Below are 24,294 nucleotides of genomic sequence, written 5' to 3' on the forward strand. Positions count from 1 at the left end.
TCAGAGACCATGAGAAGTAAAGGATGGATGGCCTGTGCTCAAAATGCTGAGAAGAGGGGAAAGGAACATGTGACCAGCACACTCTTGGCACCATCTTTGTCAACCCAAAGACACTGCTGTCAGGCAGATACTGGAAAACCCTGGAGAGAAACCACTGCATCATATCTACAAGACTAGACTATAACAGAGAGCCTGTTAGATGTTCTTCCAACAAAAATGGACACTCGCACGCATCCTCAGGCATCTGTTAAATTGCAAAGGAACAATTATGCCCCAAAGTCTGCGTGTGACTTGAGGTCTTCAGGGCTCCCATTTTAACGTGCCTTATCTCAGTATAGCCCCAAGAGCACAACTTTAAGGGGCAGGATTTCCCTCTCCAAGAACGTTCGGAGTCCAGATAAACAATTGAGAGCCAGAGAAAAAAGGTGGGGAAATCCAAAAAAGATACGTTTTCTTAAGAGTTCTAAAAGTAAAAATAACTGTTATCAGTCATATCAGCAATGTCCTTATGCACAGGAAGAGAACCTGAAGTCAGGTTTACATTTTGAGACCTCATGCAAAAACTTGTAAAAAGCACCCTCCCGGTGCACAGACACACACTTACTCAACACTGACAGAATTACGCATCATGCACCCAGCACACTCCTGTCTCCTGGACCTCAAATCTGCCACACGGGTTATATCAAGATAGTTATATGCTTCAAAGGTAGTTATAGCAAGAAGACAGGAACAATGAGAGGAAGGGATGGTGAAGAGGTACCCACCTGTCAAGACCTGGAAGCCTGAACTGGGTAGAATCAAGACCCTGGCAAAGAGACATGGTGTTTCTTGTATGTCTGATATTGTTGAGCCAGGTCTCCACACAGCTAAACGTTTACAGTATAAGCCCGCCTCCTCATCTCTCAGAACTTTATGCATCAGTCTGACATAAAATGAACTACAATCCAACAATAAGTGAATGCAGCAGAATTCGGATGGTGAGCAGCAGTGTCCTTCAGAGTTTCTCGAACAGCTTTTCAAAAACCTGTAGTTTGGCAAAGCTAAAAATGTCTCACTTTAACTAAAGATACTTCTTTTGTTTTTAAAATTTTAAACATGCATAATATAAAATTTATCATTTTAACAATTTAACTGTATAATTCAGTGGCATTAAGTGCATTCATACTGCTATGCAACAATTATCACCATCCATCCCTAGAACTTTTTTATCACCTTAGACTGGAACTCTGTACCATTAGATAATAACTCCCCATCTCCTTTTTTCTTTTTCTTTTTTCTTTTTAGGACCCCACCTGTGGCGTAGAGAAATTCCCAGGCTAGGGGTCAAATCAGAGCTGCAGCTGCCAGCCTACATCACAGCCCAGGCAACTCGGGATCCCAACTGCGTCTGTGACCTACACCACAGCTCACAGCAATGCCAGATCCTTAACCCACTGGGCAAGGCCAGGGATTGAACCCGCGTCCTCATGGATACTAGTCAGATTCATTTCTGCTGCACCATAACAGGAATTCCCTCCCTTCATTTTTAAAGCCATTCATATTGCAAATGAAATGCAATGTTAGATATGGTTTTGATTCCCATTTGCTTCCTTATAAAATTGTATCCCCCTGCCCCCTCCACCAAATTATTTCCGATGCCCTTATGTGCTGCTACACAAGATGCTGCAGAAGGCCTCTGGAAATTGCTATTTTTCATCAATGAATATTCACCAGATACATTTAAACACTAAACTAGAGTAAATTCTGCTTCCTGTCACTCCTGAGTGGCTTCTAAAAGGGACGGAGTGATATAAACCATTACTAGTTACTACTCCAGATACATCGTGACACAGACTCTCCTGACCGGGAAGAGGGTGGGGACCTCAGAGGCCTGAGCTGGGAAAAGGCGCCAAAACCCACCATCACCATAGGTGGCGTTATTTTCCAACCTTTCTTCTTCCAAATTCCCACATTGCAGACAATCTGCTTTTCCCAAGACCCATTCCCTCACAACCATTCCTCACTAGAATATTTTCAGTAGTATCAGTCATTTTCATAGAGTCTAGGATTCAAAATGCCTCCTACACTCCCACTGTGCATGGAATTAGCTATGCCTTGAGTCTCTTTTAAAAATATTACACAGATTAGATGTACCATTTGGGTCAGTTTAACTTTAGGAATTGTCTTGTAGTCAAAATGAGAGTTTCTATCTTTGTTTACATTTAGCTATTCATGTCTTCACTTGTCCCTTCATTAATCCATACCAGCATTTATTAAACACCATCTTTGTGCAGAGATGCTAGAGTTACCATCCAATGGACAGAAACTTCTAGTCAGAGCACCACATCGCTCGCCGGAGACACGCTTTAGGGAAAACAAAACGAGGGGGCGGGTGGGGACCAGTAGGAGAAGGGACAGATCATCTCTGACTTCTCAGAGGGATGGCCCCCTGAACTCTTCCCTGACCAGGCAGAGAGTTGCTTGAGAGAGAAGGGAAGGAAGGATTTCACTGCTTATCCATTCCAGAGGCAACAGTTTGCATCTATTAACCCCAAATTCCCAGTTCACCCCCCTCCCTCCCTCTCCCCCTTGGCAACCACAAGTCTGTTCTCCAAGTCCATGATTTTCTTTTCTGTGGAACGGTTCATTTGTGCTGTGTATTAGATTCCAGATATATGCTGTACAGTAGAAAACTGACAGAACGCTGTATACCAGCTATAATGGAAAAAAATAAAAATCATTAAAATAAAAATAAAATAAAATTAGAAAAATTCTTTAATCTTAAAAAAAAAGAAGAAGGGGGAGTTCCCATCGTGGCTTAGTGGTTAACAAATCTGACTAGGAACCATGAGGTTGCAGGTTCGATCCCTGACCTTGCTCAGTGGGTTAAGGATCCAGCGTTGCCGTGAGCTGTGGTGTAGGTCACAGACTCAGCTGGGATGCTGCGTTGCTATGGCTCTGGTGTAGGCCGGTGGCTACAGCTCCTATTACACCCCTAGCCTGGGAACCTCCATATGCCACGGGAGTGGCCCTAGAAAAGGCAAAAAAAAAAAAAAAAAAAAAAAAGACGAAAAAAGAAAAAAAAGGAAGGAAGGTGTTCCATGCAGAGGAGATGACAGGAATGGGGTCCTCCTGGTGGTCAGGTAGTGCCTGCCACCTGGGTGGGGGGAGAAGCCAGACTCAGGGGATATCACAGCTGGTGCCCGGCTGACTAGCTGTAGGGACTGGGGGTCGAAGAAGGGAGGAATTGAGAGTGAATATGAACCTAGTTTGGGACACTGTGTAGACGGTGACTATACTCATTATTATTTTATCACAAATAACAGCTTCAGTTTTAATAGTGGTTTAGTCTATTTTTTTTTTTACCCTGGGGGAAAAAAAAAAAGAGCTGTAGGAGTTTTCAAGTAGATATATCTTCTGTCATTTTTAATAAATCTTAATGAAATATTGCCTTGAGAGCAGGTTACAGAGATGTATGACTGTAACAACCTATATCTTCACTTCACAGAACTACTAATTTATGACCTTTTCTCCAACTTTTTATTTTGAAAAATTTCAAACTTACAGCAACTTTTGAAAGACCAGTGCAATGAACACCCATATACCTTTGCCTTGATTCAACAACTGTTGATGTCTCACCACATTCTCTTTCTCCCTCTCGCTCGCGCTCTCCCTCTGTCACTAATGAGCCCTTTGAAGTGAGCTGCACTGATTAGGATACTTTAACCCAAATGCATCTTTTTAGAACAAAGACTTCTTCCTACGTAACCAGAAAATCATGATTGCTCTATTTTCTTTTTGTTTCCTCACAATTATACTCAAGTTAAGCATTTCCGTTAAGTATACTAAGTAAGTGATGTTATATACGTCCCCATTAGATCAGGAAGTACATCATAAAAGTCTGACTTATTGAAGATGCTCATCTGGACCACTTGGTTACATAACAAATATTATTTCTATTGTAATTAGTAGGTAATTAGCATGGTGATAATTTGAGACCACAGAGCACATAGAGCAGTTGAAGAATCTGTTGATGACTTGTCTGAATCAATTATAACATTGGTAGGCATTATTTTTAAATTAGCTGTTGTTTAATGACGTTTCCTTCATTCCAGCACTTAGGGTCAGATAGAATTTTTTGCTGTTGTTGTTTGTTGTCAAAAATTTGAGACCCAAGAAGATCATCCAGTTCTATGAAAACATTTTTCTTGAAATAGAGCACATGTTAGGAAAATGTCCAAAAAATATTGTGCCACTTCATTTTAGAAATCTACATGTATTTTTTAAAAAGGATAACTCTTGCACAAGATTTAGTGTTGTCCGTGATGTTCAGCTTTTGCAGTTTGTGGAAGAAACAATGCAATCTGTCATTCAACATCCTAAAGCAATCTCACCTCTGTCCACTGACAACTCACTGGCAACACACCACAGCTGTTAAGAGGCAGCTCAGAAGAAAAGGGGAAAAAAAACAAAAACCCGAAACCTACAAACCAACCATCTGACTTTAATTAGGAAAGAGAACAGTCCCCAAATGTACAAGGAAGAGTTTTTTTTGTAGGTCAAAATATTATAGTAGAGAACTTTTTAAAAAAGAGGTAATATAATGACACTACATGTGAAGGTTAGTTCATACTTTAAAGGATCTTATAATATGGAGATTTTAAAGGCTATTTTAAAGGATCTTATAATATGGAGACACAGCCTCCACCCTTTCCTGACAAGGCATCTTGTCCTATAGCTATAGTAAACACCCATCTAGGCACGAAAATCCATGCTTTCTAATTACTGAAAGATACCATTAGATACCAGGACAGCAACACCATTAGCTGGGAAGGTGAAGGCTATACTGGTAGAGCAGCTTCTGGAAAAGATAAGAATTTCATTTGGGGGCAGATGTGAGACATTCCCGAGACTCCGAGTGGAGGAGATAGAGTTGACAGATATGTGAGCTGATGCTTGGGGAGCGGTTATGACCGGAGTCATGCATTTGAGTATCATTTGCAGTTAGATGCTACTTAAAGCCATGGAACTGGAAGAGAATCAGGAAGGGGATGAGCAGAGAGAGAGAGAGCAGAGGCTGAGAGAGCCACGGACCAAGCCTTGGGGCACTTCAGTGCTATGAGCTTAAGGCACAAAAGAGGAATTGGCAAAGGAGGCCAAGAAGGAACAGCCAGTAGGGCTGAAGGAAATGAAGCGTGCATGTCTTAGAGGACACTTGAGGAGGAGCAATTACCTGTGACAATCAACAGGTCAGTGTTGATGGGGACCAAGATTGGGATTTAGGAACTTGGAGGTCATTGGTGATATTAATGAGCAATGATGGTGGTGGGGTCCAAATTCCAACCGAAGTGGATGTAAGTGAAAAGGGGAGAGAAGACGGAAGCAGCAGGACTGCATCATCTTCCAAGGGGTTTTTCTACAACATGGAGGCGGGGAGAGAAAGAAAAAGGATAGTGGGGTCCTGGAAGAGAAGTAAACTCAAGACAAGTTTTGTTTTTAAGATTAGAGAGGTATCAGTATGGTTCACATACCGACAGAGATGAGTTAGGACAGAAGGGAAACAGTGTAGAGAAGGCAGGGAGAATTGCTGGAGCAAAGCCTGTGAGGTAGGAAGAGTGGTGGGGGCTCCAAACCCTGGTAGGTCGGAAGACGGTGGTGTCGAAGTTTGTGGAACTTATCTTCTGAGTGTTTCCATTTTGTGTCCCAGTAAAGTGAAAAGCAAGCTTATCGGCTAAGAGCAAAGATAGAGAAAAAGGTTTTCGAGATTTGAGGAGCCACAGACTTGTGAACTGGGTATCCATGAGAGAAGAAAATGTCCATAAATTCCAAAGGTTGGAAAAAGTACAAACAACGCTCTCTTGTTACAATGCAGTAAAACTGGAATTTATGAATTAAAACAAAAAATTCCTACTCTCTAGATATTAATAATTCTCACTTAAATAACTTGGACAAGAGAAAAATCAAATTGAAACTCAAATATCCTGAAAATAAAGACAATGAGAATATCTACAAAGTCTCTGCCACAATGACCAAGTGGCATTTTTTCCAGGAATGCAATGAGGCTTCAATTTCAGCACATCTATTGATTAATAAGAGTCCAGGAGGAAAATCATTGCTCAACCCCAATGATGCTGAAAAACACATCCAATTTGATAAAACTAAGTATCCATTCAAATTTTATGCTTAATAAATTTAATATAAAGATTTCAATTTTGCTACCGTTAGGGGAGATTATTATGAGATGGAGGGAACATGGGCCCTGGAGTGCCAAGGAGCTGGGTCCCTTGCTACTTGTATTGGCCGACTTTGGGCATTTTGCCTTTGTATTTCTCATCTGCAAATGAGGGAAAAAGCATAAAGAACAGGAAAACAAATTGTCATGTGAGTGTCAGTTACTGCTGTTTGATGTGAATCAAAAAAGTCTTTTTTCCCCTTTCTTTTAATTTTCGTTTCTTTCTCCAACCTTTGTCCCTTTACTTTTTCAATCTAATTTTATTGTGTCCTCCTCCGACCTTTCTCTTCTCTTTTCCTCAAAGCTGGAGCAGAGGAGCTTGCCACTGTTCAGTCCATGAATGATATGGTCCCAAGAGCATATTCTCTGCTAATTTGGCTACCTCTCCTAAAGCAGCTTCGGCGTGGTCTTGAGCCTTTTAATGGGAAAGGGGTTTTGTGCAAATCATTTCTGGCTGATGGTTTGAATAGAGGCAGGAGATGCAGGTCTGTTGAGCCCTGAAAGAAAAAGATCCACACACGGCAGCCAAGGCCTCATGCATCATTTAAGAATGAGAATTTAAGAATTGAAGCCCAGAGATGCTCTGAGTCAGTGATGCCTCTCCGTCTTGACAGATTTTTTAAAGTCTTTAAGTTTCACCCTTAATAGAAATAAACTCCACAGCCATGTCACCCACAAGAATAATTTCAAATCTTTGGAAAATTACTCTCTACTCTTTGATAGCTGATGCAGTAGAAGTGATATTATACCTACCCACTAATTCTAATACTCAGATTATAGGAAAGCAATCTATTTTATATTTATGCTTTCTTTTATGGGCATGATTGAAATAAAATGCTGGCTGGAGGTACATTAGAGTTCTCTGAACAGAGTCTCAACAGAATTGGAAAGCTTATAAGCTGGTTCTTCTGAGCAGAGATTTGGAGTATAGCCGTTTCGTTTGTTCTTCCACAGATACTTTTTTTGTGGTTTGTTTTTGGTTCTCTTCCAATTTGCATCTTTACCAAAATCCCAAGGAAAGGAAAAAAACCATTAAGATTTTTTTTCCTATAATCCATTTAAGTCAAAACTGGAGAAGAGAGAGAAAAATTTGTAGCTTTCAAACACCATTAGTTTGCTAATGATAGCTTTCATCCTATGACAGTTCTCAGACTGATAAGATGCTCTAAACATCCACCACGAAGGAAGAAGGCCATTTACAGGCCCCCGCTCTGTCTCTGCAGCTTGCACATGTTTTCAAACATAATTTCATGCCTGCTTTCTGACAGCTCATTAAACAAAGGCCTCTCGGTGCCTATATTGCCCGTCTCCCCGCTGAGAGTGTAACGTATTTATGGCCTCCGCAGATTGCGGGCTGCTGGCGCCTTCTCTTCTCCATGGCCTGCCTGCCAACTGCTTATCAGTCTCCCCCAAAGGTGACATCCTCCTCGTTTGTTTAGGTAGCGATGGTCCCCTGTTTGACCCTTGGAGGCCAGCAGCAGCGTGATTAGGAGCGGCTCCTGCACCAGCCAGATAAAGGCAATCACCCAGGCGAAGACAGCGCGGGGCGGCTCAGGGGAGCCTTGCCAGGCTGAGGGCTCCCATTCAGGAACACGCTGGCAGTTCGTTAGCTCGACAGCTGGCAGTGTGCAGACCTTGTGGGATTTCTGCCTCAGAGAAAGCAAACAAGGTTTCTGGAGTGTTGAGGAGCTATCTGGGGCTGTGTACAAGGGTGATCAGAGCGGACTGCTCCTAATTACCTGTCTCTTGACTGCCATGAAACCATCATTACACATCCAAAGCCATAAAAGCCCCATGAATGCAGCACCTTATACTTAGTTTTTATCCTTTCCTCCTGCTTTTGCCAAAAGCATTTTGCTGGGGTCCTGGGAGGACAGATGAAGACATCCTGGATGCAGGGAGAGGCTGTAGGCTGCATCCATCTGCCGTTTCAGGATCCGACAAAACTGGTAACAGGTTTCTGCCACTGCAGTGCTGAGGGTGATACATCATTTCCACTGAGGGGAAACAGAGAGAGAACAGGGAAGGGAAGAGGGGAAGGAGGGAAGGAGGGGAGAAAAGGCAGCAAGACCTCTTTTTTCCCAACTGGGTCTCAGTTAATTCAGCCGTTAGTTGTTGTGGGTTAATACCCAGACTCAAGGGACAGGGTTTTTGTCAAAGCTTCAGATGACCTCGGCCCCCAAATGACTGCATTGTGCCTCTGGGATCTTACTGGTGCCAAAGCAGACCAAGATTATGGTGTGCCTGCATTTGCCTCCTGGGCAGGTGACAGCGATGGGTACCGCTTTTCAAACATCTCCCATGAATGAGGCAGTTCACTGAACATTTTCTCATGGAAGGTCATCTCATTTAATGCAACACTGCTCCAAGGTAGGGAACATTAGACTCGTCAGCAAGTGAATCCTGATCCATTGGTTCCCAAGTCCCCACTCTTAACCTCCCAGCTTGCACTGAATCAATGGCTATGCTGGAACATCACTGCAGAATTAATTGTAGCTAAGTCTGTTTCCCCCAGGAAGTTCTCAAACCCCAGCATGCATGTCCATCCACCAAAGAGGGGCTGAATAGTGGACACTCCCAGACATTTTGCATTTGGAGGTTCCCCCAAGCAGGGGATGAGCGTTCTTCCTTTCATTATTCAGACACATCTACACAGGGAGTCTTCAGGTCATACTTCAAAAGCCATTTCCCAACTTGAGAGATTCTGGGGGAGAGAGCCATCTCAATTATTTTCCAGTTCCTTTCCTGACCCACCAAGAGCTCCCATCACATGGTAGGTGCTCAAAAAATGCCAAACAATCAGAAGAATGGTTCTATTCAACTTTTTTCCTCTGTCTTATTTTAAATTGTATTGGAACTTCCATATCCTTTAATCTTCTTGGAAAGAAGCAGAGGATAAATATTCTCCAAATAAAATTTATGTTTCCAATATGCCCTGAGCACTGACGAGGTGCAGACTTTAATAGTCACAATGCCTCTTCCTTACGTGCAGACCGCGAGACCTCTGACCTCCAGCAGTTCAGCATGGAGGTGGCTCTGCCAGACCTTAGTGTTTTGTTAAATATTTACAATAGAATTGTCATTGCTTAGAAAGCATCCCTGTGTGCACATGTGTTAGCTGATCACATAAGCACTGTTATCTACTACATATAAAAATTATTTGCTATACTACTACTTATAAATGAACTGTAACGTTTTCTGGATATAGTCTCTAGTTTCATGCGTACTACAGTTTCTGTGAATGGATCTGTGTGCACTTTAATTCTTCAGGCATGCTACTATTGATGTATTCTGACTTGGAAAATGGGTATCACTATCTCCACTTTATGGATGAGGAAGGTGAGGCTCACAGAAACTGAGCGGCTTTCCTAAAATGGCATAGCTAGCAGGTGGCACAGATAAGAATTAACAAGGGCTGTACCAATCCATAATAAAACACTATTTCTATTTCACTATGTTGTCAAAAAAACAAACTGATTATTTAAAAACTGAATAGAAAAACACTGCAAGGAAGTAATAGTAATTATTAACTGTGGCTGCCTTTGGGAGAGGAGGTTTTGGCTTTTTATACTTTTCTGTTTTTTAAATTGTATGTGTATAACTTATAATTGTAGCAAAATTTAAACACACATTACCTTGGAGCAAACTATCTGATTAATCTTAAAAATTAGGATTTTTTTTTTTTTTTTTTGTCTTTTGTCTTTTGTCTTTTTAGGGCTATACCTGCGGCATATGGAGGTTCCCAGGCTAGGGGTCCAATCGGGGCTGTTGCTGCCGGCCTATGCCAGAGCCTCAGCAACACCAGATCTGAGCCTCGTCTGTGACCTACACCACAGTTCATGGCAATGCCAGATCCTTAACCCACTGAGCAACGCCAGGAATTGAACCCACAACCTCATGGTTCCTAGTCGGATTCGTTTCCACTGTGCCATGACGGGAACTCCCAAAAATTAAGATTTTTTGATTTTGTTCATTTGAATATGTAAGTTTTCAATAATGAAAAAAACAGAGCGAATATTAAGGCAGAGTAGGACTTGTTCCTAATTAAAAACATTCTCATTCCAATGTAACTAGATTTTTGCTAGCAGAAGAAGTTTTAATTTAGTTCTTAGCAACAGACAACAGAATAGTATTTGCTGTAATTGAAACGTCACTATTTTCACCAGTTAAGATTGCCTGATGTTTAAGACTGAGCTGAGGATAAACCTAAGGTCTTATGCTTTTTCCACCACTTTGCAAGTTCACAAGGGACTTGCTCTCCTGTCATTTCCTATTGGTTTCAATATCACTGAGTCAGTGCACCCCATGCACCAGGCACGCACAAGTGATTCCCTGAACATTAATTACTAAATTTGAACAGGATTCCCAGCAGCCTCATAAGGTAGGTTAGGTGTGTTCTCCTATCCCCCACCAAAGAGGAAACTGAGAGGCAGGGATGAATTGATCTGCTCAAGGGCTCCCAGGTAGCGGGCACTGGCAGAACTCTAATATAAGCCATGTAACACAAACCTAGTTTCTCCTAGCTGCACTACTTCCAGGTGCTTCTTGTTCTTGGGCAAGACTATAAGAAAGGTTATGTTGGATCTTCTGTTATTTTTCCAAACGTTGTATTCCAGAAACCATTTTCCACTCTCACACTCACCCTAGGGGCCACTGCAGCACCCCGTGCACCATCCAACCCCCTTATAGGATGACAGCTCAGGATTCCAGACTCTCCTTTTCTTCTCTTTCTTCCTCTTCCCTGCCTCTCAGTCAGAACCTGGGGAAATCATATCCCATTTGCTCAGGAAATAAATGAGTCTGTGATGATGCATGATGCAGACTCCTAGGTAACCTTCTTGCTTTTTTAAAGAGGAGATTTACGAATGCTGTGCCTTTGACCAATGGAGGACACTACTGGTAGGATAATTAGACAATATAGGAGGTCATGGGGAGAAAAATGAAAGGGAAAAAGTAGCACAGAAATATACTGCAAGAAAAACAAATGACAGCATCATTTCATTTTCAGAGAAATACTTTGTCAGTAGATGCCCAAATTTTACAATTCCTAGAGAGTCATTTGGCAAAGGATAACAAAAGTCCTTAAAGAGTTCATAACCTTTGGCTTGGTAAACCCCATTCTGAGAATCCATCCTAAGGGGTAATTCTAAATACAGAGAGAGTTCATGCATGAAGTTCATCACTTATGATATTGAAACGTGGCAAAAGAGGCCCTGATTACGTAAACTATGATGTAATGGAATTGTTATTACAAACCATGACTGCAGTTGTTTGAAATAATAAGCAAATTTTTATACACCGTAAGATAAAAAATGAGACTAGAACACAATTTAAATAGGCTTTGTGATAATCATGTCCAAAATATTTAGAAGGTGATTATCTGAAAGTAATTATGCTTAGAAATTATGTTTAGAAACTACCATATTTTTATGGTTTTTTTTTCAAGTTTTCTTAAAAGAAAAATTCACTTTACTAATGGAAAAAAACAAACTTATTTGGGAAAATATTACTTGGCTTAATTCCAGTTTTTACATAACTCAGGTAATATACAAGTGGCTATATGTGAGAGTGATTTAAGGAACAAACATACTGTGTATCTGTGCAGGAAATAATTAATACAGCAAGTCTGACTGCTATCCTTTTGAAAGGCCTGCTTACAAAGCTGCCCCTTGCCTAGGATCTGGAAATTTAGATTTCAGGAGGGTTCCTGTCACAGTCTGTTTGGGCTGCTACTACAAAATGCCAGCGACTGGGTGGCTTATAAACAACAACAAAAAAAACCCACTCATTTCTCAGAGTCGGGAGGCTGGAAGTCTAAGATCATGGCACCAGCTGCTTCCTAGACGGATATCTCTCCCTAGAAGAAGGGATCTTCCTTGGGCCACTTTTACAGAGCACTGATTTCATTCATGAGGCCTCCACCCTCACGACCTAAGCGCCTCCCAAAATCCTCTCCTCCAAATACCATCACACTGAGTGTTAGGTTTCATTGTATGAATGGGGGGGGGGGACCACAAACATTCGGTCCACAGCAGTCCCCACCCCCATTAACTAAAAGTGGCTCCCTCTGTTTAAACTATTTGTACAAACCATGCAGTTTATGCCGAACACCTGCTTTCCCTCTGGGAGGCTGGAATTTGAGTGTGTGCCAGACAGAGGCTGCCTCTGTGACATTCCTCCAGCAAAAACCCGGGCACTGAGTCTCTAACACACGTCCCTGACTGACATTTTGCACACATCACACTTGTAGCAGGAAACGCAGTGCGTCCCGTGTGACTCCCTGGGGAGGACGTCGGAAGCTGTGCCCGTGTCCCCTGGACTTTACCTGTGTGCTTTTGCCCTTTGCCCACTGAGTCTGGTTTTCTCTTCCCGTAATAAATTAAAACCCTGGGTACAATTACACGATGAGTCACGTGACTCCTCCAAGTGAATCTTCAAACCTAGAGGTTGGTCTTGGGACCTCTCAGCATCATCATCACCATGACGTAGCTCTAGAAAAGTTACTTTCTTCCCATTTTCATCCTTAAGAATTTAACTGTATATAAACCATAGAATGATGCATTTCTAAGATACATTAAATCTGCATAATTTTAGTGATAGGAAAGAGAATAATGCAATACTTTTGCTCTACAGATGTGAAGTGATATATTCAAAGCAGCATCAGAAGCCAGGACTCCTGATTCTTCAGTTCTAGAACATTCTACCCCCTTCAAAGACCACTGTTTTCCCATGAACAGGAGACCGTGAAACCTAATGGGCAAAGGATAAACAATGCTAACAACATAGTGTGGAATGAGTGAAGAGTAATTGGGGATATTAGATGTAAATCAGCTAATGATGGTAAAATGGGCTTTCCCTTATTTATGAATCATGTATAAACAGCTGGTACTAGAACAGGGAGCATACCCGGTGTGGTCTCAGGCTATAGATTCAGCTACTCTACATAGGAAATATTTTTAAAAGATAAACCTTACAATGAAAATGGGACCAGGAGTTCCCGTTGTGGCTCAGTGGTTAACGAATCCGACTAGGAACCATGAGGTTGCAGGTTCAATCCCTGGCCCTGCTCAGTGGATTAAGGATCCGGCGTTGCCATGAGCTGTGGTGTAGGTTGAAGATATGGTTCGGATCCCACGATGCTGTGTAGGCTGGTGGCTATGGCTCCAATTAGACCCCTAGCCTGGGAACCTCCATATGCCACGAGAGCAGCCCAAGAAATGGCAAAAAGACAAAAAAAAAAAAAAAAGAAAGAAAGAAAATGGGACCAACTTGCTTTCGTTCTTTCAACTGGTAGTTAGCTCAAGCAAATGAAATGAATTTTGTTGGCATTTTCCCTTGGAAATACACATGTCCAACTCAGGCTGACTACAATAAAAATGAATACTTAGATGCTTATTTAAAGTAGCTCAGACCTTCCTGCTTGCTTCTTAATGGGGAAATGGGAAGAGAAAGGGAGAATCTTTAAAAAAAAAAAAAAAAAAGACTGGGAGATTTCAATCAAAGGTCTATTTCTCACACTTCAAAGATTTTATTCATAATTTCAGAAACATGCCAATATTTATGCTTATCACTTAAAGCCTGATGACAGGATATTGTTTTCAAAGATCTATGTTGCACTTTACATAATCCTCTTCAATCAAAGGGTAAGATCATTGATTATATAATTAAGAACAATTTATTATTCTTTTATTGGAAAGCTGAAGAGGAAAATAAGGAATGTTAAAGGGCATACATATACTTTTTTGTTTCCAACAGGAAACTAGTACAAAACTTGCACATAGTAATTGCTTAGCATATGTTCTTTAAATCGATGGCCGTATGAATTCTGCCTTAAAGTAGCACCTGAAATTTCCTCCCACAGTGTATCCCTATACTTCCCACCAAAAAATCCTAGTGACATGAAAAATGCAGGAAGAAAGGAAGAAACAAAATAAGGAAGGAAGAGAAGGAGAAAAGCAGAGAAGGGAAGAAGGGAGGGAGGGAGGGAGGAAGAGAGGGAGAGAGAGAGAGAGGAAGGAAAGAAGGAGGGAAGGAAGAAAGGAAAAAGGAGGATGAGCAAAAACCTAATGAGGAAATGAGCATTCCATGCTGTAAGTTTTAAAAAGTGGCAACAAATAAAACACACAGTATTCAAAGCAATATACAGGTTTAAGACAATCCCTATTAAAATACCTATGATATTTTTCACAAAACAAACAACCCTAAAATTTATATGGAACACAGAAGACCCAGAATTACCAAAGCAATCCTGAGGAAAAAGAACAAAGCTCAAGGTAATACCCTCCCAGGCTTCAGATTATACTACAAAGCTGTAGTAATCAAAACAGTTTAAGAAGATGTGAAGGAAAATGAACCTTCCTACAATGTTGGTGGGAATGTAAACTGGTGCCGCCACTATGGAAAACAGTATGGAGGTTCCTCAAAAAACTAAAAACAGAACTACCAGATGATTCAGCAATCACACTCCTGGGCATATATCCGGAGATAACTCTAATTTCAAAATGGTACATGCACTCCAATTTTCACAGAAGTACTATTTATAATAGGAAGACATGGAAGCAACTTAAATGTCCATTGACAGATGAATGGATAAAGAAGATGTGGTGTGTGTGTGAAGAGATATATATATATCTTCTTTATCCATTACACACACACACACAAACACACACACATATATATATATATAATGGAATATTACTCAGCCATAAAAAGAAGGGAATCTTACCATTTTCAACAACATAGATGGATCTAGAGATTATCATATTAAATGAAGTCTGACAGAAAAAGGCAGATACCCTAATGATATCACTTATATGTAGAATCTAAATATGGCACAAGGGAGTTCCTGTTGTGGCTCAGTGGAAAAGAACCCAACTAGTATCCATGAGGATTCAGGTTCAATCCCTGGCCTCACTCAAGAGGTTAAGGATCTGGCATTGCCAGGAGCTGTGGTATAGGTCACAGAGGTGGCTTGGATCTGGCACTGCTGTAGCTGTAGCACAGGCTGGCCGCTGCAGCTCTGATTTTGACCCCTAGGCTGGGAACATCCATGTGCCGCACCTGCAGCCTTAAAAGGCTGTGTGTGTGTGTGTGTGTGTGTGTGTGTGTATCTCACAACTGAGTCTATATACAGAACATACAGAACAGAAACAGATTCATGAACATAGAAAACATATTTATGATTACCAAAGGGGAACGGGGGAGAAAGAGGGATAAATTAGGAGTGTGGGACTAACAGACACAAACTGTGACACAGAAAACAGGTAAACAACAGGATTTACCATATAGCACAGGGAACTATATTCAATATCTTATAATAACCTATAACGGAAAGTAATTTTATATACATATAATTTTATGTATACATATGTGTATATCTGAATCACTTTGCTATATACCTGAAACTAACGTAATTTACAAATCAACTATACTTCTATTTGGAAAAAAAGTCATAGCAGAGGATGACATTCCTGTATCAATTCATCAAAGCCATTCTAGTGAGTTGACAAACTGCTGGAACTTATAACCAATGTCTCCATATTAGCCCTGGGCTGTCTAGCAAAACACCATAGATTGGGTAGCTTAAAAAAGAGAAATTTATTTTTTTCACACTTTCGGAGCCTGGAAGTCCAACCAGCAGAGTTGGTTTCTGGTGAGACCTCGCTCCTTGGCTGATAGATAGCTACCTTTTCCCTGGGTCCTCTTCAAGCCTTTCTTTTGTGTGCACATGGAGAGAGAGGTCTCAGGTGTCTCTTCCTCTTCTTATAAGCATATCAGTCCTGTTCGACTTGGGCCCTTGTGAGCTCATTTAATCATAATTACCTTCTTTAAGGCCCTTTCTCCAGGTATGGTTATATTGAGGATGAAGATTTCAACAGATGAATTTTTGAGGGGGCAAAACTCAGGCCCTAACAGTCTGCAAACGGAATGGATTTACTCATCCCCTCTAATTCCTGTTATTCATGAAGCATTAGAATTAAAATTGTTGCCGAATTAATATGAAGCCTTTGGCCCAATAACCCTGGGGGCTGAACAGTAGCATTTGGCCAACCTAGACTTCCCTGTCTTTTTAAGCCTTCGGTAGCTACAGAGATACAGAGATACTTTGGGCAAAAATGAGAAATTCTGTGGAGTTCCCATTATGGCTCAGCAGAAACAAGTCTGACTAGTAATCATGAGGACACAGGTTCAATCCCTGGCCTCACTCAGCTCAGTGAGTTAAGGATATAGCATTGCCATGAGCTGTGGTATAGGTCACAGATGTAGCTTGGATCTGGCATTGCTGTAGCTGTGGTGTAGGCCAGCAGCTACAGCTCCAATTTGACCCCTAGCCTGGGAACCTCCATATGCTGCAGGTATGGCCCTAAAAATAGCAAAAAAAAAAAGAAAAAAGAGAGAGAGAGGGAGAGAGAGAAATTGTCTTCAACTGATAACACTAATATTGTAACTGACAATTGAATAATTTGCTGGTTTTGCCTTAGCAAATAATTTAAAATCATAAATCTTGGAGTAGGCCAAATCAGACTGGGGTTTAGTTACCCTAATCCAAAATCTGGGCTTCTCTTCTTACAAGAATATACATATACAATTGTTCTAAGGAGGTTAAGTGAGAACTATATTCAGTTACCTTAGTACAAATGCGGACAGACAAAATACAGAGCACTGAAATCTTGCTTTTTGTAGAAAAAAAAATATTACGGTCCTTAAGTCCAAAGGGAAAAAGTTCCAAACTCTTTCTACCTCTCCTAAGATCCATTTCTATTGATTCTAGATCTCACCCCTATGTTCACTACTTCAGAGCATCAATATATAACTTTAAAACCTAATTGATTATTAGTGTTTTATCAATCTTAATAATTAATGGTTAACTAGACACTTTAAATTTTTAACGTGATATTTAGATTCTTTTAAAAAATATTAGCTACAAGAAACTTCCTATGCTGGCCATTTTATCTCTTAATCTGTACTTTTAAATAAATACAAAGAACAAGATGTCTGGATGTAAGATATCTCTGGGCAGAGTTAAAATATTGTTTAACGGGAGAGGGTGAGGATAGCTTGTGGTCCTGGGTCAGGTTTCTCAGCCTGAGTCAAAGATCTGTGTGCAGTCTGGGGAAGGAACTTGAGAACAACATTGGCAAGGAAGCGAGGGCAGCAGGACCGGGCTGAGGGAGATGAACTGTGAGGCAGCTGCCAACAGAGACCTCAGCCGATTGCCCTGGAGCCCTGGAGCTGGGATGGCCGTCAGATTTGCCGCAAATTGAGGCAAGGAGTAGGGTCTTAACAGCCCATCTTTAGACTCAGTCTACCTCTGGGGAGTGGGCAAGGCTGCCTGCTTTGGCAGGGGACAGTCCCAGAAAGAATCATAGCTGTGATCCTTCAGTAGCCAACCCTCCTGCCAGCTGAGGGACTGAGTGCCTCGGACCAAGATGGGAACTGAACAGGTGTGCCACATTTGCGTCCTTTAAAATCTTCTTGAATGTGTACACAGCTCAGAGGAAATGACTGGATCATCCCTTTATTCAATATTGTACTAGTTTTTTCACTCTTGGTCCTCAAACTCAGATGTGCAAGAAATATTATCTTTGATGTTACCTAATATCAATTCCAAGTCTCCATCCTGCCAGGATATATTGGAAATGTAACTTCAGAGGTTCTTGAGCCTTCCTTTCCAAATGAGGGCCATTTCTAGGCTACAGAGCCTTAAGCAGGACCAAGGCTTGGCGGGGAGGGGTGAAGTAGGGGATGGTTATTTATAACCTGGTCATTCTGCTGTCCCCAAGAAAACCACTGGCCCCTTTTGTCTGTTCCCTTCAAATCTGTATTTGAGAAGCACCTCGGTCCTGTTTATCTAGCCACTCCCTCTGGAAAGTGCCAGCCCTCCAGAATGCTGACAGGGAGAGGGGCCCCTTTCCTCACTGCCCCGCACGCATCGCCCTCTTTATTCCTGTGGCCCTCGGGAATATCTTTCTGATCCAGAAGTCCTATCTACCAACTCCTCTGACAAGGCACTCCACTCCTTCCTATAAACACCAATTCCCTTGAATCGCCAGCAAACAAGTACCAAATGCTTTTCTTTCAAAGGCAGGGAGGGCTTAATCTTCAAACCCTTCTTGAAGGAAATATTTTCAGTCTACCTTTCTCAGGAATCAAAGAAAGGGGGAAAAAAAACAGTGCAGTTCCCATGTTACAACAGTCTGAAGATTAATTTTTGCCAAATCACTTAGAGAGCTCTCATTTGCTCCATATTCTGGCTAGAAGAAAAAAGTAACGTATTTTTCAATAGTCATGACTGATTGGGTTTTATACACAAGACAATTTCAAGAAGAGCTGTCCAAAATGACTCTTAAGTTGAAAGGTTACCTCTTTGAGGCTGAGTTTGAATATAAACACATTGAAACATTTTCTTTTAAATGTATCCAAATTTTAGGCTGGTATTTCCCTCCAACCTAGCCTGTGTATTGTAATGATTTCTGTTAGCAAGCATTTTGAACTTAAAAACCCTAGTTCTGACATGCTGGCAATGTAATCAGCTACAGGCAGTCCCCAATCTTTGAGCGTGTTGCTTGCCAAAAGATTGTTTGCACATCTGTTTTTATTAGAATATATGTTCTATGTGTCACAAAACAATAGCATAAATTGTGTGTGTGTGTGTGAGCGTATGCGTACGTGTAAAGCTTTTAAGTTCTTTGTGGCAGAGATAGTTCCTTTTTCCCTTTCTCTCTCTTTTGTGTTTAATACTTACACTATAAAGCTAATATGCTCATGCAGAAAAACATAGGGAACAAAGGGTAAACATTTAAAATTATCTATAATGCCATCATTGCTAAAATTAGGCATAGGTCCTATTATTTTTCCCTATGATTGGGAATACGTATTATTTATTTTCATCGAAAATTAGTCATATTGTCCACTGTTTTACAGAAATCTGTATTTCACTTCATAATATACTGGAAACATAAAAGGTGGATATTTAAAGAAGAAGGCATAGACTCGCTTCCCTTTCTGTGCCTTTATCCCAGGTTTATCCTAGGCTTGTTCTCCTCCTCCCCAGTTTTCTACTTTCAGCCCCCCTGCCCAATCTGCCTTCCCTCTCCCCCTACCTGGCTCTCTTCTCAGTCTGTCTCCTGAATAAAACTTCTTCAGTATGGCTCTTCTTATTTAGGACCTGGAGAGAAACGGAGTGACAATATTCGCATCCATGGTACAGGACAGGTAGCACCTTAACACCCATCTCCAAGTTGCTCTTTAACAAATATGTATTAGGGCTCCTCCTGATCCTTGCCTGCTCCACCCACACTACCGCCCAGTCCGATCGATCAGGTCCCAGGCCTGTTAAAATTCCATATGCTCCTTCCTGCAGTGACCTTTTCTCTCTACGCCTTCTGTCTCTGTGTAGCTGTCACGAACTCCACAAAGATTGGGAGCATCCTTCTCCCGGCCGTTCCTGGCTCCCGTCTTTGCTATTTCCCTCGGTCTTACGTACTGACAACAGTGACCTTCCTGAGACTCAGCTCAAATTGCGCCCTGCTGCCCAGAGAATGAAGTCCAAATGCTCAGGCCGCTAGGTACCACTTCAGCCTCATTGTCTACGACATTTGACTTCATTCACACTGTGCCACTGAAACTCAGCAGGACCCTGCAGGGACCTCCTGGGTACAGAAGCCTTTCTGTTTCCCAGTTTCTTGTCTGTAGGCTTCCCAAAGTTCCAAAGGCAAGATTCAAACAACTACTAATTAGGGAAGGAAGGGAATGCAAAACAAAGGAAAAGCAGTCAAGAAACAATAGTGCAGAGAGAAAGCAGAGCCTAGTTCCCCCTCAGCAGATATACCTCACAATCTGACACAATGCTGAGTTCTTCTACAGGAACTAAGGCCCCCATCCAGCGGGAAGCTGAGCATTAACACACAAAGCTCAGACTGTCTGGAACCAGAAGGCTGATGATGGAGTTTCTTGGAACACCAACCAATCGGGAGAAAGTCATATACCCTGTAGCCGTCACCTCAAATCTTTAAAAACCCTTCCCTTGAAGTTCCTATCATGGCTCAGTGGAAACGAATCTGACTTGTATCCATGTGGATGCAGGTATGATCCCTGGTCTCGCTCTTGGGTTAAGGATCTGGCATTGCCATGAGCTGTGGTGTGGATCGCAGATGTGGCTCAGACCTGGTGTTGCTATGGCTGTGGTGTAGGCCAGGGGCTACAGCTCCAATTCAGTCTCTAGCATGGGAACGTCCATATGCCGCGGGTGTGGCCCTAAAAAGCAAAAAAATAAAAACTCACTGGGCCACCAGTGTACAGTAGGAAAAAAAAAAAAAACTGTATTGGGGAAATAACAATTTAAAAAACAAAACAAAACTACCCTGAAAACTACTGGGGAGCTCAGGTCTTCGGAGACTAAGCTGCCTGTACCCCTTGCTTGGCACCCTGCAAATAAATGCTATACTTTCCTTCCCTAAACCTGGTGTCTGTATCTTGGCTTTGCTGCACACCAGGCAAGCAGGCCTAAGTTTAGTTTGGTAACACCACAACCAAGCCTATCTATTCTCTGTTCCCTGTGCATCCCTCGAACTTTCCCTGGTCCTTGCTTTTGCTCTTCTCACTGTCTCAGTCTAAATCCTCCTTCTCCCTTAGGCCCACTTTCATTTTTCACTTGTACATTGATATCTAACGAATACTTACATAATGTTTGCAACATGACAAGCACTGTTCTCATCGGTTTCTCTACGTTAGCTCACTTAACCCTCATACCAGCTCTAAGATGTAATTACCGTTATTATTTCCACTTTAAAGATGAGCAAACTGAAATGCAGAGTTAATCCCTCTACTGCCTATTCAAATACTATCTAAATTTTGAGCCTCAGAGTCAATGCCACTGTCCAGAAAGCATTCGCTATTATTTTGAAATGAAATTACAAGAATATGATGTGATAGAAGAGGATATGAAGGGGCAGGAAGAGAATTTTTTTAATGATAACTACATGCCAGGCTTTATGCTTAGCATTTAACTTGAATATTTTAATCCTTACCACAAAACTATAAAATTATCCTAACTTTTCAAGTGAGGAAACACGCTCAGAGAGGTTAAGTGTCTTTTCCAAAGTTAAACAGCTAGTTTCTAAGTGGCAAACAGCAAAATCCAGGATACCAATTACTTCCCACTATATGATGTATCACCTAGAGAATGCATATATCCCATATACAATGCATTGTGTGTGTTTATCTCCCTGTAGTAGATTGCATTGTTCCCAACTATCTGTTGCACTTCCTGCAAGAGGACAGGCATCTCAGCCTGTGGATACGTGACTTTCAGCGCCTTCCTGTAGGAGAACATTCATGCCCCTTTCCCATCAGGCTTTGCCACATGACTTACTTTGGCCAGTGAGATGGGAACACAACCTTTTACTGCCATTGTGTGATAAACTCCTCTTGTAGACAATAAGCACTTTGAGGGCAAGATGTCTGATTCATCTTTGTACCTTCCTGTACCGCTCCCTCTATACCCATTCACACCGAATATAAACTTTCATTTGGGAGTCTCTCAATAAGTATTTGTTGAATAAGTGAATGCAAATGAATGTAATAAATAAATCACTGAAATGTAAAAATTTAGGGACAAGAATATAAAACCAAATGCCTTCCTTTTCTCCTTCCCCCTTTTCTCTCTTTTCTTTTCTTCCTTTCTCCCTTCCTCTCTCTCTATCCCTTCCTTCCTTCCTTTCTTCCTTCCATCCTTTTCTCCATCTCTCTTTCTCTGTCTCTTTCCCAATGGGGGCAACTTGCAACGTGTGCCATACCTAATATTTAGCAGATAGAAGTGGTCTCTAGAATCGGGTGGAATCCCAAACCTAGATCAACTTGTGCATCACTTTGGAAATTGTGACCTGTTTTAAAAAAGCAAACAAAGACCAACAATAAAATAGCTCTCTAGTCATTCAACATTCTTAGCTGAGGATGCAGGGAAATGAATTCAGGTTTCAGGTGTTAACTTCTTCCACACGTTAACTTGTCTCGACTGACATGTGAAAGGAAGAAAGATACTCAGAGTTTTCTTCTAAGTTTTCTTCACTTTCAAGTCCAAAGCATTTGGATGCTGTGACACATCAGCAAGAAAAAATAATTTTATGAATTTGGTGGTAAATGAATAAATTGTCTCAGAAACATTTATTAAAATTCCCGGAGTTCCCATCGTGGCGCAGTGGTTAACAAATCCGACTAGGAACCATGAGGTTGCGGGTTCGGTCCCTGCCCTTGCTCAGTGGGTTAATGATTCGGCATTGCTGTGAGCTGTGGTGTAGGTTGCAGACGCGGCTCGGATCCCGCGTTGCTGTGGCTCTGGCATAGGCCAGTGGCTACAGCTCCAATTCAACCCCTGGCCTGGGAACCTCCATATGCCGTGGGAGCGGCCCAAGAAATAGCAACAACAACAACAACAACAACAACAACAAAATTCCCACACTCTGAAGTACCAGTGAAACAAAACTTTTCAACCAATATCTACCGCCCAGGAGGGTTTAAAATTTTTTGTGATACTCTCTGTTTCCACTTGCGACAAATATCCCATAAATTGGCCATGATTAAGACCAAATGGAAGAAAATTAGTGATCTTGATTATATCCTCTATATTAACCTGGACTTAACCTGGCTTGCAGAGTTTACAGCAGACACTCTACTAATGAACAAAGAAATGAGGACAGTATGCAAACTTTTCCTTGGATTTCACTAAGAGTCCTGAAACATTTCCCCCCCATTTATACTAGGAAAAAACCAATCTTTTACAAGTACATTTACTTTTTTTTCACATTTAGACCAAACTGCTCAGACGTTTTATAGGCCTTACAAGTATAGACGAGATTTCCACTGAACTATTCAGACAGCTTTGAGCAGCATTTTGACCAACACATCACAAATTGATGCCGCTGTTCTATCACTAAATACATTCAATAATATTAGCTTCTCCCCCTTTGTTCTGAAAATTTTTGTAGCAACTATAATTATTGGTTATTTACTATTACTATTATTATTATTATTATTAGGCACCAAACAGGGAGCCCTTGATCATTAAGTGCCACATATAATTTTTTTAAATTGATTTAAACATGCGTTTAATTTGATTTTTCTGTTTTTCATGCTCCCTTTCTCTCCTCACATTGAACCACGTTTAGATTTACAGTCACTGAGTAGTGACATATTTTGTGTCATAATCCTAGCTGTCCCTCTTACTGACACTCAGCCAGAAATCCTGTAACTAACCTTATCAAGCATAGTATTGTTAATTCCAATGTGTTTAGTAAAAACCTCTATTATGTGTCTGTTCTGGGATTTCCTCCTTGAGTATTTTGAACACAGCCAGAATTAACCTGATGGAAACACTAAAAGAAGACTTCTTTCCCCTGTCCCATCCACTCAGAAACACCCAACTCCACAAGTTAGGGACAGCCTGGATCCTTGCTACAATGACATATGGAAGCCGAGTGACAGCAACAAGCTGGCACCACATCTGTCCACCAAGACTTTGGTTATAGAAAGAGGGCTTGGCTCCATCAAAATATTAATTTGGCACTTTTCATCTTCATTCAGATGCCTTTGGTAGAGAAGAAACTCTGAGCCAACCCTGAATAATAAAATGGTAATAAAAATGAGAATCATTATCATTGGAGCCTCTGGATTTGATTCTCAGCAAAGAAAATGCATAGACAGTGCCTTTGAGGAAGAGCCAACATTCCAAGCTCTACCTTTGTCCTCCTCCCACCAGCCCCCTTGTCAATTCTTTGATGTTCATGGGGAAAATCCTTTATAGGGGCCAGATCCTCTCCTTCTGCATCCCTCAAGCCCTTATAATAAGAGCAAGAGCTTCCATCCGTATGGTGCTCTTGGCTTGCAAACTGCTTCCACTTCCTCGGCCATACCTCTGCAGTCTGCGAGAGGAAGAGAAGCCTTTGTGTTCTCAGGATGCAGACTCAGCTTGGGTCCCTGCACCAGCCATCTTGCTTAAGGTTAACAAAGTCCATGCTCCCCATAACTCTGTGTAACCTGGAATTTCCTTAGCAGCTATTAGGGCAGTGACTTTTCTCTCATCCAAG

The 24,294-nt window shown here is 41.4% G+C and overlaps 1 long non-coding RNA gene across 3 annotated transcripts in view; it reads right to left on the reverse strand.

Moving 5' to 3' along the window:
* The window catches only part of LOC102165006, a 320,646-nt gene that overhangs the window by 155,106 nt on the left and 141,246 nt on the right, over positions 1-24,294 (reverse strand). The window contains exons 1-2 of one of the 3 annotated variants that reach the window (XR_002340478.1): positions 22,009-22,315; positions 19,315-19,379 (exon numbers count right to left, since the gene is read on the reverse strand). The exons of 1 other annotated variant lie outside the window; for it this stretch is intronic. This is a non-coding gene — a long non-coding RNA (uncharacterized LOC102165006). Of the gene's footprint in view, positions 1-19,314; positions 19,380-22,008; positions 22,316-24,294 lie in introns of those variants that run through there. One more of the 3 variants, XR_002340477.1, reaches the window with a different exon arrangement.

Source organism: Sus scrofa, chromosome 18, assembly GCF_000003025.6.
Source record: "Sus scrofa isolate TJ Tabasco breed Duroc chromosome 18, Sscrofa11.1, whole genome shotgun sequence".
NCBI lineage: Eukaryota > Metazoa > Chordata > Mammalia > Artiodactyla > Suidae > Sus > Sus scrofa.